Source organism: Saccopteryx leptura, chromosome 6 (assembly GCF_036850995.1).
Source record: "Saccopteryx leptura isolate mSacLep1 chromosome 6, mSacLep1_pri_phased_curated, whole genome shotgun sequence".
Taxonomy (NCBI): Eukaryota; Metazoa; Chordata; class Mammalia; order Chiroptera; family Emballonuridae; genus Saccopteryx; species Saccopteryx leptura.
This window is the reverse complement of record NC_089508.1, coordinates 65,263,980-65,280,691: the sequence shown is the minus strand read 5'-3', so window position 1 is coordinate 65,280,691 and position 16,712 is coordinate 65,263,980. Positions and strand designations below refer to the sequence as shown.

The following is a 16,712-nucleotide window of genomic DNA, read 5'->3' as shown; positions in this document are numbered from 1 at the left end:
GAAATCAAGTTAAGGTGAAGAGAATAATATTCTTTATCAAGTGAAGAACAGTAGCATTGAGACTGATATAATAAGCTATCTTTAAACTGGCGGCTGATTAGGTTGTGTAACTTTAATATCCCAAATAAATACATTTCTCTGGTTATAGCCTCAAAAGCTGAAAACCTAAAATGTTTCAAAGGCAGTCTAAAGAATGATCTTTAAAAACTCAGCTAGACTTAACAATATGACACGTTTTAGGATCACCCCATACACATGGGTAAGGGTTAACACAGTTAAAGAAAAATTATTCTATACAGCATCTGTTCTATAAAATGCTGCTACTACCAGCTCTGCCATCAAAAGTAATAAAAAATAATGGTGATTCTAATAGTTTCCAGAGGTACTATGTGTGTAGGCTGGGATAATGACTACATTAATGCATTGTGTTCTCCTTTAATACCTGAAGTCATCTTTTACAATTCAGGATTTCATAAGCACCCATGCACACAAATGGCTAAGGCAACTTTCCATACTCTGGAAGAGGACTACATGAAGCATGTATATTAATATAAACATATATGAAATGATCAAGTAAATATAACTACATTGTAATTCTGAAATGAGTTATCAGTCTATCCTCACTACAAGGTTAGAGAAAAGCCATAAACAAATTCAGAAGAAAAGTGGAATGAAATAAGCAGAACTTTATTTTTCTACTTTTGTTCCAATATATATTAGCTTTTGTAGATCTGGTTTTTTTGGTAACTAAAAAATAAGTTTTTGTTTAATCATCCCATATATACACTCAGACATAATAAATAGTTAAATAAATCTTGGAAATAGTGTGTCTACCCTCCAGCCTCCTGGAGTTCCTGCATATTTTATTAGTCGGAGATCCTGGGGTAGGGATCACTTAGGGTCTTATATCTCCTTTTATTTTAGGTTTCTTGATAACACGGAGGTGACTATAGGAGAAGTTCTGCATTAGGAAGTCCTAAAGATAACTTACAAATCTCATGGGCCCAGGAAGTACAAATGCAGTCTTCTTTTGAAAACACTTCCCTTTCTGCTTCCAAAGTTCAGACATGCAGAAGCATTTTTTTTGGTTCAAGATAAATTAATATTTTAAACTTGATATTATGGAGTTGATTATATTGTCATTAAAGATTACATTCAAACAATGTCCATTTTTTATTTGAATATCTCATAGGAAATTCAGTTACTATGTGTACATCTTCTTCTTGAGTTAGTAAGGTATAAAAGCTCTGTTATTTTATTCCCAAGTAAATGATTTTCTTTTATCACAGAGAAAATGCCGTTTTATTCATCATGTGTAGGTAGTATTATTAAATATTTTTTCTCTTTCTTTTTTTTGTTTTTTTTTTTAATAGTTTGTGGGCTCTAATTCTACAGGAATCATTACTCTGAACATTTTGCTTATGAAATTTGTCTCTGAGCATAGTTCTGATTTAAGAAAAAATAAAACCCTATAATTTCCTCCCTCTTTCCCATTACCTTCCACCATAATACTTTTTAAGCAAGAAAATTATAATTTTCCAATACAGTAACCATGTATTTGATTATGAGGCATAATTTTTAAGCTGTAGAATCCTGTATTCAATTGGTCATTGGATATAAGTTGAATATGTAAAAATACTTACAGCAGATATATAGATATTTTGTTTATAAACCCCCTCTAAGAAAATAGGGGTCCTTTTTCACTATGCATTTCCCTACCCAAGTCAGAATAGCTTTGATAAGCCTTGAAAGCAGCTCTTGGTTGTCTTTAAAAAATCAACTTAAAAATTGCTAGATTTGATGTATCCCCACCCAAATTTTAAACAAAAAGTGTCAGCTAATAGAAGAGTAACACTTGGAGTCTTAAATAACCTGTTTAATATATAGTTTATCAAAAAAAAAAAGAAAGTGTGGAACAAAGAGGATTAAATGAACAGAAATGCCTATAGGGACAAGCTTTTCCAACGTGCAAATTTGGACACTTGTTTTGTTTTTGTTTTTTTTTCCCCTGGGAGAAATGACCAATTCTTAGTATGAGTTAAGGATCAGGTCTTGGCTGGATAGCTCTGTTGGTTAGAGCATCACCTGAAGCACAGAGTTGGGGGTTTGATCCCCGGTCAGGACATATACAGGAACAGTTTCTCTCTCCCTCTACCTCTCCCTCTCCCTCTCCCTCTCCCTCTCCCTCTCCCTCTCTCCCTCCCCCTCTCTCCCTCCATCTCTATCGCCACCCTTCTTCTCTGGCTAAAATCAATATATATTTTTTAAAGGATCAGGCTTTGCTTACATAAATTGGAAAATGAAATTAATATTATGTGCAGGATTTAAACAAAACATTTTAGAAACTCTAGAAATTCCAAAAGTCTATGTGTTTTCCTCTGGTTCACTGGCTGAATTTTGGTGTCAAGATGAAAGTTAGGACATTTTATAGGGAAGCCTGACATTTTCCCATAGTTTCTCAGAATTGACAACATAAAATCTCACTTGAGAAGCAGGTCTGCCTCAAACACACAGTTCATCTTCTCAAGACATATTCCAAATTTGGAAGTAGCATGTCATGGAAGTTTGAATAGTATAACTCACAAGCTACAAAGACTGAATGTTTCATAGTCATTTAGACAGAAGGTAAGGTGTTTAGGGACCTACTAGTTTCTGAGGCAAAAGCGTGAGACATGCCTGACAAACAAGAAGGAATCAGAAGTAATTTTTAGTAAAACATTACCCCAGCCAAGGACCTATCTCAAACAGTGATTGTGTGGAAGTGATTACCCATCCACACTTTATGTCCCTTACAGAGGAAAAGGAGGACTGTGTCTTGGAAGAAAAATCAATCACAGACTTTATGTTTCTTTTATACACAATGTGTACATAAATAAAAAATTACTAGATACATGAATAGGCAAGAAAATGTGACCAATAATCACAAGAAACAAACAAAATAAGCAAATAACACAATATTGGATTTAGTAGGTACAAACGTTAAAATAACCTATTAATATATTAAAGAACAGAAGGTACACTGAATATCTAAGTAGATAATTTCACAGAGAATTGAAATATATAAGTTGACATTGAGAGCTATATAACATAATATATATTAAGAACTCATTGGATGGATTTAACAAGTGGAAGGACATGGCAAAGATACTATAAATTTACTTAAAGCTAGGCCCATTAAAAATGCTTAAGTGAAACTCTGAGAGAAATAAATAATTAAATAGAGAAAGCCATAAGAAAAATGTGAGTTATAGTAAGAAATTCAAATATATGTCCAATTGGAATTCTGAGAGAGGAGAAACATTGAAGAGGTGGAAAATTAATATTTAAAAATAAAATACCAACAAATTATGCAAAAATCATTAATGGCATCAAATCACAGATTCAAAAGCCCAACAGATCCCAAGCAAGATAAATAAAAAGAAAATCTTAAGAAGGTACATTATAGTTCAGTTGTCAAATATCATATAAAAGGATAAAATCTCAAAAGCAGATTTTCTATATTTTATATATTTCTAAAATATGTATATTTTATATATGTTATGATAAAAGATAAGCAATGCAATTTATAGTTGATCTTTTAAAAAATTATAGAAGCTAGAAAATAAAATATTTTTAATTGCAAAAAATATTTTAAAAGTTGACCTAGAATTTTATTCTGTGCAACAGTGTAACCAGATAAAATGTTCTTTAACAAAACTGAAGGAATTTAGCAGCATAACTGTACTGCAAGAAACACTAAAAGTTCTTTAGATTAAAGAAAAATAGTAGCATAAAGATCATGAAAAGGAAAATATGTATGTAGTTATAAAAATATTGACTACATAAGGTAAATAAAATGTCATGTGTGGTCTATAACAAATGTTGCAACAAAATAAATGCCCACAATATTGTGTAAGTGGAGTTAAAATATTACGTCCCATTCATTGTTCAGGGAGTGATAAAAGTTCTAATGTGAAGTTGACTTTCATAAGCAAGGATGCAGTTTTAGTGTCTAGAATAACCAGTATAATAAAATAACACAAAAAAGCAAATAAAAGGAAAGGGAATATTGAAAAATATTTGACTCATCAAAAGAAGGTAAGAAAGGTGGAATAAAGGGACCAAAGATGTGGCAATGAATATAAAATATTACATATTATAAAACTGATTTTCCATTTATTATATAATAGTAATATAGAGTTTTATTTTAACCTACAAAGTAAGTTGATTTAAAAATACTAAAAGTAATACTGATTGTACACAGATGATAGACATTTGGAAAACACTAGCATTAACTATCACAGGGAAGTAGAGAAAATATTTTCTGGATTTAGACAATCTGGATTTAATACTGACAATGCTATCAACTCTCTGTAAAACCAGGGTATAGCAACATGTCTTGAGAAAACAAAAGATTAATTTAAAGAGCTTTACTTTAATACATATATAATTCTTCAATACTTTTTCTGAGGAAATGGGTACTATTATTTGCCTTGCCTGAATATTTACACATGTAATGGCAGGGTTATTAAGGATCAATATATTGCTGTGTCTGTTAAAATAAAAAAGAAATTTACCCACATACAGAATTTATAAAATTGACTGACTGACATGTGTTATTGAAATCACATTCTGGAGAATGAGAGTAATGGACCATATTATAAAATTCAACCATTCATGCAATGAGTATTTATTGAGTACCTAATACATATATGCCAGTCTTTGTGATAGGCATCAGACATAAGGAAATGAAAAAAAGCATTTCAATTTATTATTAGAGATGTATTATTGCAGACAGTGAGAGTAGTGGAGTAGAGGTACATGCTGGATTGAGCAGAGGCACAAAGGAAGGAAAATCTGATTTTGTTAGAGTGAGACATTTTGTTAGAATCTGTACAAAGAATCAGACAATTAGCTGCATCTTAAATATTGAAAGGATGAAATAGCTGAGGAAGGAATGTTTAACCAGTTTTGAAAGAAAATTGCAACTAGATTCATAACTTCTAAAATGTTATAAATAAAAATTATAAAGATAATATTAAAATAAATGACAAATTTTCAGGATCATCCTCTATGAAATACAGTCTATGCATTTCTGTCACAACAAGTGTTGTATCTGATTTAGTTTCATTACTCTTGTTTTGTTTCGGAAGTGAGAGATGCTAACAAGAAAGTTAACAAGAAAGCAAAGTCAAAGTGTCTTCTGTCTTCTATGTTGAAATTACTAGTGTTTATTTGATTCATTATCCCTATGCTCTGTAAGTTCAATTTCTTTCACTGAAATTGTTTGGAGAAAATAAGTGCTTGTATATAATTAACACTTGAAAAGTTATGTCTTAAACCATAGAAAAATGTGTTGAATCAAGTACAGCAGTACAGTCATGCACCACATAATGTTTCAGTCAACAAGGCTGTATATACGATGGTGGTCCCATAAAATTATAATAAAGCTGAAAGATTCCTATTGCTTAATGATGGATGTCATACTCATCAGAGCTCTGTAGTGCAGCATTTTACTTGTGTGTTTGCGGTGATGCTGGTGTAAACAAACCTGCACTGCCAGTGTATAAAAGTATAACACATACAGTTATGTACTAATAATGTACCTAATAATGATAATAACCAACTGCTACTGGTTTATGCATTTACCATATATTTTATTTTATTTTAGAGTATATTCTTTCTATTTATAAAAGAAGTTTACTGTAAAACCACATTCCCAGTTATGCCAGCAGCAGCCTTATGTATTTTCTGTTTATGTTTTTTGATTGTATCATTCTCTCTTGTGCTTGATTTAATCACATGTTGCTCTGTACAGTATTGTATTGTATAGGCTTGGAGCCTAGGAACCATAAGCTACACCACATAACTGAGGTGTCAGTGTGGAGTAGGCTGTGCCGTCTAGGTTGGTGTAATTATACTCTGATTTCATCACATAATGATGAAATCACCTAACAATGCATTTCTCAGAACGTATCCCTGTCCTTAGGTGGCACATGACTGCATTAAAATTGTTCTCCTCAATTACACAGCATATTTTGGGATTTTCAAAGCAAATTTTTTCTCAACTTTATATCACACAATATAACTCTTCTCAAGGTAAATAATTTGTTATAATTTTTATATTATAACAAAATAAATTCACACCACTGTGGTAAAAAAAATTGTGGGTTGGTAGTAAGGATGAATCAATACCATCTTCATATCAGAATAACTTATTACCTTTAGCCTTTTGGAGAAAATCTCTATTATGTGGTTGAGAAAAAAAAGAGTGGATCTTTGATTTAAAAATTACTTAATATACATTGCCATTAATTATCAAAATATTATGAGCTAAAATACACAAATTAAAAACAGAGTGGTATCATTTTTTTTACTTTAGCTGATACTTTGTTTTTTGTTTGTTTTAATTAACATCCCTTTTTATTTAGACAATTCATTTTAACAGGGTGACATTGATTAATTGGGATACATAGATTCAGAGAAAACATCTTCAAGTCATTTTGACATTTGATTATGTTGTATGCCCATCACCCAAAGTCAAATTGTCCTCTGTCAGCTTCTATTTGGTTTTCTTTGTGCCCCTCCCTTCCTCCCACCCTCTCCCTCTATTCCCTTCTGCTCCCCCTGGTAACCATCACACTCTTGTTCATGTCCATGAGTCTCATTTTTGTGTCCCCCCTATATATGGAATCATACAGTTCTTAGTTTTTTCTGATTTACTTATTTTACTCAGTATAATGTTATCAAGATCCATCCACATTATTGTAAATGATCCTATGTCATTATTTCTCACAGCTGAGTAGTATTCCATAGTATATATGTACCACATCTTTATCCAGTCATCTATTGAAGAGCTTTTTGGTTGTTTCCATGTCTTGGCCACTGTGAACAATGCTGCAATGAACATGGGGCTGCATGTGTCTTTACGTACCAATGTTTTTGAGTTTTGGGGGTATATACCCAGTAGAGGGATTGCTGGGTCATATGGTAGTCCTAGTCTTAATTTTTTGAGGAACCACCATACTTTCTTCCATAATGGTTGTACTAATTTACATTCCCACCAACAGTGGATGAAGGTTCCTTTTTCTCCACAGCCTCTCCAACACTTGTTATTGCCTGTCTTGTTGATAATAGCTAATCTAACAGGTGTGAGGTAGTATCTTGTTGTAGTTTTGATTTGCATTTCTCTAATAGCTAATGAAGATGAGCTTTTTTTCATATATCTATTGGCCATTTGTATTTTTTCCTGGGAGAAGTGTCTGTTCATGTCTTCTTCCCATTTTTTTATTGGATTGTTTGCTGTTGAGTTTTATGAGTTCTTTGTATATTTTGGATATTAGGCCCTTATCTAAGCTGTTGTTTGAAAATATATATTATCTCCCAATTAGTTGGCTGGCTGTTTGTTTTGTTGTCAGTTTCTCTTACTGTGCAAAAGCTTCTTAGTCTGATGTGGTCCCATTCATTTATCTTTGCCCTCATTTCCCTTGACTTTGGAGTCAAATTCATAGAGTGCACTTTATAACCAAAGTCCATGAGTTTAGTACCTATGTTTTCTTCTATGTAACTTATTGTTTCAGGTCTTATATTTAGGTCTTTGATCCATTTTGAATTAATTTTAGTACAAGGGGACAAACTGTAGTCAAGTTTCATTCTTTTGCATGTGGCTTTCCAGTTTTCCCAGCACCATTTGTTGAAGAGGCTTTCTTTTCTCCATTGTGTGTTGTTGGCCCCTTTATCAAAGATTATTTGACTATATGTATGTGGTTTTATTTCTGGACTTTCTATTCTGTTCCATTGGTCTGAGTGTCTATTTTTCTGCAAATACCATGCTGTTTTGATTATGGTGGCTCTATAATATAGTTTGAAGTCAGGTATTGTAATGCCTCCAGCTTCGCTCTTTTTCCTTTGATTACTTTGGCTATTTGTAGTTTTTTACAATTCCATATAAACCTTATGATTTTTTGTTCCATTTCTTTAAAAATGACATTGTTATTTTGATGGGAATTGCATTAAATTTGTATATCACTTTGGGAAATATGGTCATTTTGACTATATTTATTCTTCCTATCCAAGAACAAGAAATATTTTTTCCATTTCATTGTATCTTTTTTGATTTCCCTTAACAATGCTTTGTAGTTTTCATTATATAGGTCCTTTACATTCTTTGTTATGTTTATTCCTAGGTATTTTATTCTTTTTGTTACAACTATGAAGGGGATTATTTTTTTGAGTTTCTTTTCTCCTTTTGATTTTAATTTATTTGTGATTTTACTTTTATTTATGATTTTAATTTATTGTGTTTACGTATATTCAAGTTTCTCACCAAATATATTCCCCCTCGTGTTCCCCTTAGCCCCCCTTTTGCCACCTCCCCCCAATTCCTTCCCCCTCCCCTCCAGAACTTGTTGTCCTGTTCTATATAATATTGCGTTATACATATATATAATTTCACTAATCTCTTTCCCTTCTCTGATCCCATCTTCTCTTCCACTTTCCCTCTAAAACAGAGTGGTATCATTTTAACACAAATCAAGTTGATCTAGTACTTATGTATTTATACATATAAAATATTTATGAAAATGTGTACATACCCATTTCTTAGAGTAAATTTTCTAATAAAGCAAAATTCTACTATGTACTAAATCTCTCTTTCTCTCCACCATTACCCCCTGCTCTGACTTGGATTTCCACTGTAGTCTAAGTGGTATGCCTACATTCATTTTTCCCCATCCCAAGATTTTATACCTACCATGAGGAGAGTAGGTTGTTCCAAAATTCAATTGTGGACATTTCATGTCATCCTACTACTTAAAATTCTTTAATGACTTTCCATGGCTCTTTTTTATTATTAAGTTTTTAAATTTATTGTGTTAACATGGATTCAAGTGTCCCACTCAATATAACACCCTCACCCCCCCAACAACATGTCCCCCATTACACACCTCCTTTGTCCCCCTCCCTCTGACTCTCTGGAATTTGCTGTCCTGTTATCTGTATCTAATACCTTCATCTTCTCTGGTCCTGTCCCTCTGCTCCTCATGACCCCGCCTCTGCCTCTATTCCATTCCTCAGTTCACCTTGTTTATTAGATTCCACATATAAGTGAGACCATATGATATTTGTCTCTCTCTGCCTGGCTTATTTCACTTAGCATAATAATTTCCAGGTCTGTCCTGCCATCTCAAAAGGTAGGCTTTCCTTCTTTTTTATGACCACATAGTATTCCATTGTGTATATGTACCACAGCTTTTAATTCACTCATCCCCTGATGGATGCTTGGGCTGTTTCTAGATCTTGGCTATTGTAAACAATGCTACAATAAACATGGGGGTGTAGATCTTCTTATGAGTCAATGTTTGGGATTCTTAGGATATATTCCTAAAAGTGGGTAGCTGGGTCAAAAGGCAGTCCATTTTTAATTTTTTGAGGAAACACCATACTTTTTTCCACAGTGGCTGCACAAGTCTGCATTTCTACCAGGAGTACAGTATGGTTCCCTTTTCTCCAAACCCTTGTCAGCACTTGTGTGTTGATTTGTTAATGAGAGCCATTCTGACAGTTGTGAGGTGATATCTCATTGTGGTCTTAATTTGCATTTCTCTGATGATTAGTGACATTGAACATTTTTTCATATGCCTATTGACCATCCATATGTTCTCTCTGGAGAATTGTCTATTCATTTCTTTTGTCTATTTTTTTAATTGGAGTGTTTACCTTCTTGGTTTTCAGTTTTAGGAGTTCTCTATAAAATTTGGTTATTTCTTTTAATAAAAAATTTTTAATCTTTTTATATTTTGTTTATTTTGAGAGAGGGTGAGAGAGAGAGAGAAAGGAAAGGGAGGAGCAGGAAGCTTCAACTTCCACATGTGCCTTGACCAGACAAGCCCAGGGTTTCAAACCAGTGATGTTAGCTTTAGAAGTCAATGCTTTATCCACTGGGCCACCACAGGCCAGTCTAAATTTTGGTTATTAACCCTTTATCAGGTGTATTGGTAAATATAATCTCCCATTATGTGGGTTGACTTTTTATTTTGTTAATGGTGTCTTTTGCTGTGCAAAAGGTTTTTAGTTTGATATAGTCCCATTTGTTTATTTTGTCCCTTATTTCACTTGCCATGGAGACATATTGGGAAAATTATTGCTACCAGAGATATTGGAGAGTTTACTGCCTATGTTTTCTTCCAATATGTTTATGATTTCATGACTTATATTTAAGTCTTTTATTCATTTTGAGTTTAATTTTGTGAATGGTGTAAGTTGGTGCTCTAGTTTCATTTATTGTTTGCATGTACTTGTCCAGTTTTCCCAACACCATTTATTAAAGAGACTGTCTTTACTCCATTTTATCTCTTACCTCCTTTGTCAACTATCAATTGATCATGAAGATGTGAGTTTATCTCTGGGTTTTCTGTTCTATTCCATTGATTTGTATGTCTGTTCTTTTTCCAGTACCAAGCTATTTTGATTACAATGGCCTTGTAGTATAACTTCATATCAAGAAGTATGATACTTCCCACTTTATTCTTCATTTTCAAGATTGCTGAGGCCATTTGGGTTCTTTTTTGGTTTCATATAACTTTTTGGAACATTTTTTCTAGATCTGTGAAGTATGTTATTGGTATTTTAATAGGAATTGTGTTGAATTTATAGATTGCTTTGGGTAGTATAGACATTTTAATGATATTTATTCTTCTTATCCATAAATACGGTATATGCTTCCACTTGTTTGTATCTTCCTTGATTTCTTTTTACAGTGTCTTATAATTTTCCAAGTACCAATTTTTTAATTCCTTGGTTAAATTTATCCCTAGGTACTTTATTTTTTGTTGTCATTGTTGCAATAATGAAGGGAATTGTTTTCTTAATTTCTCTTTCTGTCGGTTTATTGTTAGAGTATAAAAATGCCACTGGTGGCCCTGGCTGGTTGGCTCAGCGGTAGAGCATCGGCCTGGCGTGCGGGGGACTCAGGTTCGATTCCCGGCCAGAGCACATAGGAGAAGCACCCATTTGCTTCTCCACCCCCCCTCCTTCCTCTCTGTCTCTCTCTTCCCCTCCCACAGCCAAGGCTCCATTGGAGCAAAAATGGCCCGGGTGCTGGGGATGGCTCCTTGGCCTCTGCCCCAGGCGCTAGAGTGGCTCTGGTCGCGGCAGAGCGACGCCCCAGAGGGGCAGAGCATCGTCCCCTGGTGGGCAGAGCGTCGCCCCTGGTGGGCCTGCTGGATGGATCCCGGTCGGGCGCATGCGGCAGTCTGTCTGACTGTCTCTCCCGTTTCCAGCTTCGGAAAAATACAAAAAAAAAAAAAAATGCCACTGGTTTCTGAATATTAATTTTATATCCTGCCACCTTACTAAATTTGTTTATCAGGTCCAGTAGTTTTTTGACTGAAACTTTAGGGTTTTCTATATACAGTATGATGTCATCAGCAAATTAAGACAGTTTTACTTCTTTTTATTTCTTCTTCTTGTCTGATTACTGATTACTGTGGCTAGGACTTCCAGAACAATGTTGAATAAGGGTGGTGAAAGGGACACTCTTGCCTTGTTCCTGGTCTTAAAGGGATTGCTTTTAATTTTTGCCCATTGACTATGATGTTGGCTGTTGGCTTATTATATATGGCCTTTATTATGTTGAGGTATGTTTTTTGTATTCCCACTTACGGAGAGTTTTGATCATAAATCGGTGCTGGATTTTATCAAATGCTTTTTCTGCATCTATTGATATAATCATGTGCTTTTTATCCTTCATTTTGTTTATATGATGAATCACATTTATTGATTTGCAGGTATTGTACCAGCCTTGCCTCCCAAAAATAAATCCCACTTGATCATGATCTATGATCTTTTTAATGTATTTCTGGGTCCAGTTTGCTAATATTTTGTTGAGGATTTTAGTATCAATATTCATCATGGATAATGACCTATAATTTTCTATCTTTGTAGTATCTTTTCCTAGTTTTGGAATGAGGATAATGCTTGCCTCATTATGTGAGTTTGGAAGTCTTCTCTTCTCTTGAACTTTTTGAAATAGCTTGAGAAGGATAGGTGTTAGTTCTTTGAATGTTTGGTAAAATTCACTTGTGAAGGCATATGGTCAAGGACTTTTGTTTGCTGAGAGCTTTTTGTTAACTGTCTCAGTTGCATTTGTTGTGATCAGTTTGTTTCAGTTTTCTTATTCTTCCCGATTGAATTTTGGAAGATTGTGTGTTTTTAGGAACTTATTCATTTCACCTAGGTTGTCCAATTTTTTGGCATATAGATCTTCATAGTATTTTCTTACAATCCTTTGTATTTCTGCAATGTTAGTTGTTATTTCTCCACTTTCATTTCTAATTTTATTTATTTGAGTCCTCTCTCTTTTTTTCTTGATGAGTCTGGTTAAAGGTTTGTCAATCATGTTTACCTTTTCAAAGAACCAGCTCTTGGTTTCATTGGTCATTTGAATCACTTTTTTTTAGCCTCTATGTCATTTATTTCTTCTCTGATCTTTATTATTTCCTTCCTTTTATTTTCTCTGAACTTTATTTGTTGTCATTTTTCTAGTTCTTTAGGTGCAGGGTTAAGTTGTTTATTTGAGCTTTTTCTTGCTTCTTAAGATATGCTTATAATACAATGAACTTCCTTCTCTGGACTGCTTTTGCTGTGTTTATGGATTTTGGCTTGTATGTTTATTTTCATTTGTTTCAAGGAAATTTTTTATTTCATCCTTGATCTCATTGTTAACCCATTTGTTATATAATAATATGCTATTTAGCCTCCCTGTGTTTGAGTGGTTTTTAATTTTTCTATTGTAGTTGACTTCTAGTTTCATGCCATTGTGATCAGAGATGATGCTTGATATATTTTCAATATTCTTAAATTTATTGAGACTTATTTTTGTCCCAATATGTGGTCTATCCTAGGGAATGTCATGAGCACTTGAAAAGAATGTATATTCTTCTGCTGCTTTGGGGTGAAAGGTTCTAAAAATATCCATTGAATCCAGTTAATCTAGTATGTCATTTAAGGCTGCTATTTCTTTGTTAATTTTTTGTCTGAGTATCTATCTATCCATTGATGTCAGTGGGGTATTAAAATCCGCTACTATTATATATAGTATTGCTGTTGACATCACCCTTTTTGTCCATCAAAATGTGTTTTATGTATTTAGGTACTCTTATATTAGGTGCATATATATATTTATAATGGTTATATCCTCCTGTTTGATTGCTCCCTTTAATATTATGTAGTGACCTTCTTTATCTCTTATTATAGCATTTGTTTTAAAAGCTATTTTGTTGTATATAAATATTGCTACCCCAGCTTTTTAAAGAAATATGGAATACTCAAATTTGCATGTCATCTTCCCAGCTTTTTAAGAAATATGGAATACTTCTCAAATTTGCATGTCATCTTTATGCACGGGCCATGCTAATCTTCTCTGTATTGTTCCAATTTTAGTATATGTGCTGCCGAAGCGAGCACTCTCTCCCTTCTTTAAATTGGATTGTTTGGTTGTTTGTTGCTGAGCTTTGTAAACTCATGGACTTTTGATGTAGAGAGCAATTTATGCGTTTGACCTCATAGGCAAGGGAAGTAAAGGCAACAATAAATAAATGGGACTGTGTCAAACTAAAAGGTTCTGCACAGCAAAAGAAACTGACAAGACAGACAACCAACCAAATGACAGTTGATATTCATAAACAACAGCTCTGATAAGGTGTTAATATCCAAAATATAAAGGTTTTCAGCTTCTAAAATGTGTCTAGTCTCTACCACTGCTCCTTTTTCCTGATAACTCCTCTGCCCAGAGTTGTCTTCCTATTGTTTTCTTTGCATAGTTATCTCCTATTTATCCATCAAATCTCAGTCAGCATGTCCTAGAGACAAACCTTGTTGACATGTATGAGTCTGATTTACTTTTTTAAGTTCTCATGTCTCTTTTATGTCACTCAGCTGGCTGTATTTATGCCTGTATGAGTATAATATTTGATCAGTGTCTTCTCTCTCCACAAAATGGTGAGGGCCACCAGGACACAGTCTGTGTGTTCTTACTTACCATCAACTCCCCAGCATCTAGCTAAGTGTCCCTGGTACATAAGAGCATTTAATAAAAATAGTTTAATTTTTTGACAACTCAGTAGAAAGTTATTATATAGCACTCAGTAAACAATATTTAATCATCTTACATCATTTAAACTAAGTAGAAATACATTACAGTTGGGGTTAATTCCAATTGAACAAGAAGGCATAAATTGATCTTGTTTGGGAAAAAAAAACAAAAAATTGTTAATTTTCTAGTTGTGATGTATATAAAAGTAAAATACTTGTTGATTTTTTATCTTACTAATGTAATGGTCACAGGCAAATAGTAATTATATAAGAAGGGATTTTATGTATTATTGGGAGCATATATATAGTTTTAATAGAATAATATAATAAAAAGGTTTTATGATAATGATGATGGAATACAGCAAGCTATATTTTAATTCATTATGTGATTGGTTTTGTTAAGCAGTTTGCAAATATTAGTTTAATACTCATGCGTGCAACTGTGAATGGGATTTAAAACTAGGTGGCCTGAGTCTAGCGGCTAAGCTCTTAATTATACTACTGCTTTGTTGTAGCAATTATATGTATATAATATTAGCTATCATTGTTAAGCATCTCTAATTGGACGGGTGCTCTACTAAGGGCTTTAGGTACGTGGTCTCACTTAAACCTTATTGCTAGATTATCCTATTTATTAGATACTCTCTTTGTATGTTTGCATGCATTAGAAATTTAAAATTGATCACAGATAGGGGAAATCAGTACTGCTTAACTATTATCTTTTCTAAATAGGAGCTTTTCTCAGGGAGCAATGCAAGCTCTCTCTTGCATTGTTAGTTTATGAATTCTCTAACAGCAATATATATGTTTACTTAATACTATTTAGATAAAACTAAATTAAAGGTCAGGAACTTAGTGATTTGAAAGTTGATTTTGGCTTAATGATATTCAAAGAAATCAATTTTTAGAAAAGTTAGAGCTTTCTGCACCAACAAAATATGGATGGAATATCAGGGGCATCTTATTGGCTATTATAAGTACTGGTCATCTGCTCTTTAGGTATGAGAAGTTCATTTTCTTTGTTCAATAGTCAGTGTCTGGAATCAGAGTAGAACATAAAAAAAGTGACAGAGGATATTCTTTCCTTTCATCCAGAAAATAAATATTCCCTCAGCATGCACGAGAAAAATGAGTTGGAGGATGTGAGTGTTCAGCTATCCAGTTCATATTTTATTTAGAATTTCTTTCCTTAAAAAGTGAGCTCTTTGATGTTACCATTTTCAAAAATTCAATTTATTTTAATAGCACTTCCAAGAAAAACTGTACCTTCTTCGCACCAGTTGCCTACTGAGTCTTTTATAACTATTAAGAAAATGAGCTCCATAGTAGTAACTACTCCAACTAAAGTTATTAGGAAATTTTAAGAGTATATTAGTATGTGGAGATATGTCAACATAAGCAGAATGAATAAGCATTAGAGGCAATTTTCTATATATTTTGGGCAAACAGAAGCAATATCATTAAGAGAAAAACTGAATTATTTAACTCAAGAAGTTTCCTGGTCATGAGTCAATATTACTTACAAAAATTTTTATTAGAACATGTGCAGATCAAGTTTTTAGTACCATTCACAGCTGTATTGTTATAGCATTTTATGTCAATAGATATCCATTTTAGTATAAAAAACATTTTGGAAGGAATAATAGTAGATAGAATTGACTTTAATAATTAGGAATAAAATATTTAAATATGATATAAAACTTCAGATAAATGGTCTTTTTTTTATTTTATTTTATTTATTTATTTTTTTGTATTTTTCTGCAGCTGGAAACGGGGAGAGACAGTCAGACAGACTCCCGCATGCGCCCGACCGGGATCCACCCGGCACGCCCACCAGGGGTGACGCTCTGCCCACCAGGGGGCGACGCTCTGCCCCTCCCGGGCGTCGCTCTGCCGCGACCAGAGCCACTCTAGCGCCTGGGGCAGAGGCCAAGGAGCCATCCCCAGCGCCGGGGTAATCTTTGCTCCAATGGAGCCTTGGCTGTGGGAGGGGAAGAGAGAGACAGAGAGGAAGGAGGGGGGGTGGAGAAGCAAATGGGCGCTTCTCCTATGTGCCCTGGCCGGGAATCGAACCCGAGTCCCCCGCACGCCAGGCCGACGCTCTACCGCTGAGCCAACCGGCCAGGGCCTAAATGGTCTTCTTTTCAGTTAATGTTTTTGCATAAGAAGGCTTGGGGCCAGAACTGATGCTAAAAAATTCTATGAAAATGTTCCGTGTGACAGTGCCTTACTCGTGATGGTTATAGGGTAGTATGTATTCTGATCCCTGAGGATGGTTAAAATGACTACATTGATAAACATATATATAGAAAGAAAGACAGAGAGAGATACTTAACCATATGATTTATTTTCCTGCTATAAGCCCTTATGAATGGGATTAGTGTTCCTATAATAGAGACCGTAAAGAGAACATAGACCAGGCGAGATTACTGAAAAAGATTGCTGTCTGTGAATCCTATATCTACCAGTGCCTTGATGTTAGACCTCTCATTCTCCAAAACTATGAGGAATGAATTTTTCTTGTTTTATAAGCTAGCCAGTCTATGATATTTTGTTATAGCAGCCCTACTTCAGCCAGACACTTCCATTCTTTTATAATAAACTACTGCACAAATAAGTAGCAAAATCAAGACTCAAACCCA

General features: G+C 34.0%; 1 protein-coding gene and 1 non-coding gene across 2 annotated transcripts in view; one reads left to right on the top strand and one right to left on the bottom strand.

Moving 5' to 3' along the window:
• UNC13C (unc-13 homolog C) overlaps window positions 1-16,712 on the top strand; it is a 650,594-nt gene that overhangs the window by 184,057 nt on the left and 449,825 nt on the right. The window lies entirely within an intron of this gene.
• On the bottom strand, window positions 13,337-13,443 carry LOC136377775 (U6 spliceosomal RNA). Its single transcript, XR_010746406.1, has one exon. It is a non-coding gene; the product is annotated as a U6 spliceosomal RNA (small nuclear RNA).